The sequence below is a fragment of the Salvelinus fontinalis genome, chromosome 17 (genome assembly GCF_029448725.1).
Source record: "Salvelinus fontinalis isolate EN_2023a chromosome 17, ASM2944872v1, whole genome shotgun sequence".
NCBI classification, from domain to species: Eukaryota; Metazoa; Chordata; class Actinopteri; order Salmoniformes; family Salmonidae; genus Salvelinus; species Salvelinus fontinalis.
In genome coordinates this window covers 12,309,653-12,315,489 of record NC_074681.1, presented here as the reverse complement: position 1 = coordinate 12,315,489, position 5,837 = coordinate 12,309,653, and positions in this window count along the sequence as shown.

Genomic DNA, 5,837 nt, shown 5'->3' with positions numbered 1-5,837 from the left:
ATTGGCATGCTGTGTGTGATATATAATGTTGTTTAAAGGAGAAGAGGGAGGGTCCGAGGTCTTTTAAATAGACATCGAACCCCCGTGGATTGGGTAGCTATAACAACCTGTCCGGATTTCACTCCCTGGTTCGAAGCTGCTAAAATGCAGAAATAGATATGTGTGAATTGCTTGAGCCCCGCTATTCAGTTTTCTAATCCTTCATTTGTCCCCTGTATGCCTTCATTGATGCATCTACATTCCCCTGAAAAGTTATTTTGTAAGTGATGAGCTGAGTAGTAAATACAAGGAGCTTTAACTTGCAGATGTAGTTATGGCAGTACTTCTAAAGTAGCCCAAAGCATATTTGCATGATCCTGATAATGGTCCTTATTATATTATACCCATTCAGATAGCCTAGGCTATATTCACTTTCACATATTGCCTTAATTATTGATGCCATTTGTCTAATTTATATGACAAAATTATAGGCATACAAGAGTGAAATTCATGTCGAATGTCCAAATAGCATCATAAAACATCTGCAAACGAGTAAAATATAATCTGGAATCAAATATTGTTCACTTTACACAGATTACAATACGATTTAAAAAAAGAAAACTTTTGGCGAGATAAACCAGACTTTTTTAATGAACTGTCCATGGTGCTTATGGGTTATCTATAGGCTGCTCATCTCCACTTCCTGTCATTGCAACGCGAGCATCCCATAGGGTTGCCCGTCTCGCGCTGTGCCGAGTTTAAATGGCAGGGTGTTGTATTTCATCTCTCAGTGTCAAGTGGCTGTTGATAGGTGATCTAATAGGAAGTGGACTAGTCCTCACTTTCCATTGATATGCACTCGCTGATGCATATCTTCGTTTTAACTATATTCTTGCGGTGATTGTTTAATACCGCTTACCTATAATCGCACGGACTGTGAATTCACACTGAAATAAGCTTTGAATTGACAAGAAAGGGAAACCAAGATAGTAGGCTACAACTGGATAGGATGCCAAGCAAATGGATTAAACTCAAATCCAATGTCACGCATTTAAATGAAATATTTCCTGCAGCGGTTATAATCCCTTTAACGTTTTATACATGTTCTATTCCCAATAAACACTTGAACATTTTTAAAACCCCAATAAGAAAATACATGTTTTAGTGAATCAATGAAATACTTTATTCTTGTTCATAAATATTGTTTCTTATGGATGTGTTGCTTTATAAAAATGTATGTATGTTACTATAATGTGATACCCAATCGCATTCATCAATCAGGTGATTCGTGAATTAATTCACTCCACCCCTCACTCACTCATAAAAGTTTCGTTATGATTTCAAAAGCCCCTTAATTTTAAGACCTAACCATCGTAAGTATGAGTCATAGCTACATGGAATTCTGTGTCAAACATTTGATTGTATTGCCATCTTGTGGACATTGAGCGTCCTGTGAACCAAGTTACTTTTTAGAAGGCGCATGATGGGCACACGTCCACCCAGCAGAAAGACGGGGGACCAACTAGATCAACAACTTGTATAAGGAAGAGAAGGTCACTGTAGTAGGACCTCCAGACATACACTGCTTTGAACGGGCTGCATAAACATTCGTCTTATTGATTATTGCTCTTTAAAGCATGCTAAACTTTCTTTATCCACTACAGTTGTCCACTTGATTGACAGAATGCTTTGCTGTTCATTCTAATGAGGCAATGGTGTCCCAATTTCTTCACAGGAAGGTGATTCCTATCTCCCTCACTAGCTTTAAGCACCAGCTGCCAGAGCAGCTCACAGATTACTGCACCTGTACATAGCCTATCTACAATTTAGCCCAAACAACTACCTCTTCCCCTACTGTTTTATTTATTTATTTTGTTCCTTTGCACCCCATTATTTTTATTTCTACTTTGCACATTCTTCCACTGCAAATCTACCGTTCCAGTGTTTTACTTGCTATATTGTATTTACCTCGCCACCATGGCCTTTTTTTTGCCTTTACGTCCCTTATCTCACCTCATTTGCTCACATTGTATATAGACTTATTTGTCTACTCTATTATTGACTGTATGTTTTGTTTATTCCATGTGTATTTTGTGTGTGTTGTTGTATGTGTCGAATTGCTATGCTTTATCTTGGTTGCAGTTGCAAATGAGAACTTGTTCTCAACTAGCGTACCTGGTTAAATAAAGGTTAAATAAAATAAAAATCAAGACAAAATAATGAATGTTGAAAAGTATCGCTGTTCTTGTTGAGTCATATTTAACTCTGAAGACTGGATTAAACACTAGATTTCAGACATAATACTTTGGTTTAACCTTTGGAAATTGTATTTGGTTTAACCTTTGGAAATGTAGTGTGGAGTCAAGGGGTTCAGCAGCTACAGCTTGAGAGAGCTACAGGTGCAGAGAGAACTGGGTGCCAGACCTGCCTAGTATAGAAGGGGAAATCTGGAAACAGGCAGAAGCAAGGGGGTACTGAACATATGTCAATGGGTACTGGTAGGGGAGGAGGTGTGAACGATGCCTTTTTTCCAACTGCCGTCAGCATTGGCAAGTGGGCAATGTCAGGGGTGGTGAGGAAAACACATGATGTCTGCTCAATTTACAGTAATAGTATGGCATGGCATGTGAATGTCTGTGCAATGTAACTGCCCTGCCAGGAGGTGACGGTCACACCATTTCTCATTGCATGACGTCTGTGTGATACGAGTTGACCATTATTCATCTTTACGAATCAGCTTGCATACAAGTCCAGCTAAATGTCAGCATTACATTTTCTGTGATTCAGTGACAGTCCCAATGTGGGGAATTCATTATGTGAGTGACTGTGTAGTGCTAGTTAGGGCTGACTTCTTCACTGGCGTGATTGATGTCATGGTTGAAGTGTTGAACCCCCCAAGTCCTAGCTGCCTGTCAGAAAGATGATTGTTTACTGAATTTAAATAACTGGTCAAATAATGTTTCCGATTACCGGTAGTTCTTGGTATAGTTAGCTACTATTTAGTTGATATGTACTTACTATATAATTACAACAGTACATACAAAAATATACATAAACAGTGTCTGTGCAATTTTATTTAAAGTGTGATTCTGTCTTCTCTACCGGGGGTTTCAGGCAGCAGCAGTGGCAGCCCATTCAGTTTTTCCTCAGAGAGAAACAGAGGGACATTGTGTCACTTGGCCATTATAGCGCCTCTATGTGGCCATGTTGGCCTCACTGCCATGATGATGTCATCCAGCATGCTGTCAAAGCCAAGCCAAATCCAGAGCAGCGGGTGACCCTGGCCAGCCAGTATGTATTCCTGGTTGCACATGGCTCATTCAGCCTCTCATTGACAGAAGACAGCAGTGCACACTATAACGGCATGACATGAAAAATCAAATCAATCCAAATGTGAATTACTAATGTGATTATTTAGCTGAGGCAAGAAAATAAATGACTCCACTGTGTCATTCAGAAAATGGAGAGTTAGACGTGCGTTAGTTGATTCCATAGATGTACATTTCACAGGAGGTTGGTGGCACTTTAATTGAGGAGGACGGGCTCATGGCTGGAGCGGAATGAGTGGAATGGTATGAAATACATAAAACATGGTTTCCATGTGTTTGATGCCATTCCATTTGCTCCGAGCCATCCTCCTCTCAGCAGCCTCCACTGATATACTGTACATCATTGGTTCAGTCTAACAACAACATGATTATTTGCATTTCTTCAGAGTGCCTACACTGTCGACATATTTGTGGACATATTTAAAAGAGATCTTAAAACACACCTTTTTAGCTTTGCTTTTCCTTAGCGTGCTTTTTAGTCATTCAGTTTTTATTATTATTTTATTTTTTATCCTCTTATGTATGTTGTGTAGTAAATATTGAAGTTTTTATTTTCATTGTTTTTATTCGTTTTTTTTCCTGTGAAGCACACTGCTTTGCATTCCATGTCTAAAATTAGCTGTATAAATAAAGCTTGATTTGATTTGATACAGTCATTCAGTTATACATTTACAGAAGAGTGACGATCCACTGTTATTTAACTATAACTCAAAGTGTACAAAGTAAAACTCATTGCAGTGAGGACATTTCTCTCTATTTTCTGGATTTTCTTTTCTCCACTCTGCAGTTTTGACAGTCTAATAATGTTGATGTTTTAGTCTACATTGACTCATAGACTGGAATATCTGCTTTACTTGCTGTCCAGTGAAAATAACCCAACTGGTGGGTGGGCGATCTGTGTTTTCGTAGTATTGCGTTTGAATAAGATAAAGTGTGCAACTATATGTCAACCACTAGATGTCAGCGTTGTCTAAGGAAATTATGGTTTTATTGTGCAATTGTTCTATTGTTTCCTTGTCTCCTATGGTTATACTGTAGAGACTATGCTTTGCTTACTGTCAACCAGTATCATTGTTGACAGCTGATAATGACATAAAACAAACAGAGCTGACAATCAATAGTGGCTTATTAAGTATTTACTAATTTCCTGCAACAGTAGGCTATGTTCTCTTACAAGCATATATGACAAACCAAAGGTCAAGCTACAAGTCTAGGCAAACTGCATGTTAATCACCACCCCAAAAATATTGGTTTCATGCTGTTAAAAAAACATGTTTATGTAAAATCAGCATTCAAACATAAACATTGACAACTGCAGTTGACCAAGATGCGGTACTGTGCACCCATTCCCATCTGACCTGTATCGGCACGGTCAAATGTTTCTTGTCTGGAACACAATCCCACTGTGTCCTGACTGTGAGTGAGTTAAAATCCAGTCAACAGGAACACATAGCAGCAGGCCAGGCCAGACGGACATAACCTATTGATTAGACACAGCCAGCCATTCCTCCAGCACCGCTGCTGCTGCTCTGTTTACATTACAAAGTTCTCAAGGAAAAGGGAGGAGGGAGCTAGGCTAGCGGTGTCTTGATAAGTCTCTGTCTAAGTCAGGACACACCCCAGGAGGAGCTCAACTCACCTGGAAACCACCCATCACTTTCCCTTTTCCTACCACAGCTCCTGAGATCTGCCTCAGTTCAAATACAATACAATACAATAGAACTTTCAAGACATAGGAAGCAGGGTTAGTGCCATCACTGTTCCTTATCGGCAGGAAGGGCACTGCCATGGGTGTTGACAACCCTATGTCTACCTCTCCCTCCCTGGGTGCAATGTGCCATATTGATAAAACACATAATTGAAGGCGACCTCCAATCTGGACACAACCTCTTTGGACAGTCTCTAGGACTTCATGCTACGTCAGGAAGGAAGGACAAGGATGTGGCCACTGTACTGCCAGTTTCGGAGGAGTAAGGACACACAATGACAGGCAGGTGTGTGTGTGTGTCAGGATGAGCAGCGATCAGGATGGTAGGAAGGGAGGAAAGCTGTAGGTAGGCTGTAAAGTCTCACTCCGCCCATCGCTGTGTTCTTTATCTGCATGTGTCGCCTTAGCCTTGGCCTTTGATCACTGGGCTCTTCCTCCAAGCCACCTGGACAGTTGTGTCAGAGCTGAGGTCACAGATAAAACAGTGGAGTGCCTGAACAGGAGGTTTTGACATTTGACATCCCTGTCAACTCAGGACAGAGTATCTTTCATCAACTGCAGCTTGGCAGGACGAACACATGGAGCAGAGATACAGGGATCTCTCCTTCACAGCTTTTGCCTCTCTCCTTTACTCCCTCTCCCCCTCTCTCCCTCCCTCTCTCTCCCTCCCTCTCTCCATGCCTTCCTATCCCCCTTCCTACAGATGGTGACACTTTCTCTAGGTCATCCCCAGTCGTCATCGCTGGCTAAGAGAGATGGGAAAGGCTAGGGTTAATGTAAGGGTTAAGGTTAAGGGTTTGGTTAAGGTTAGGGTAAAGTAA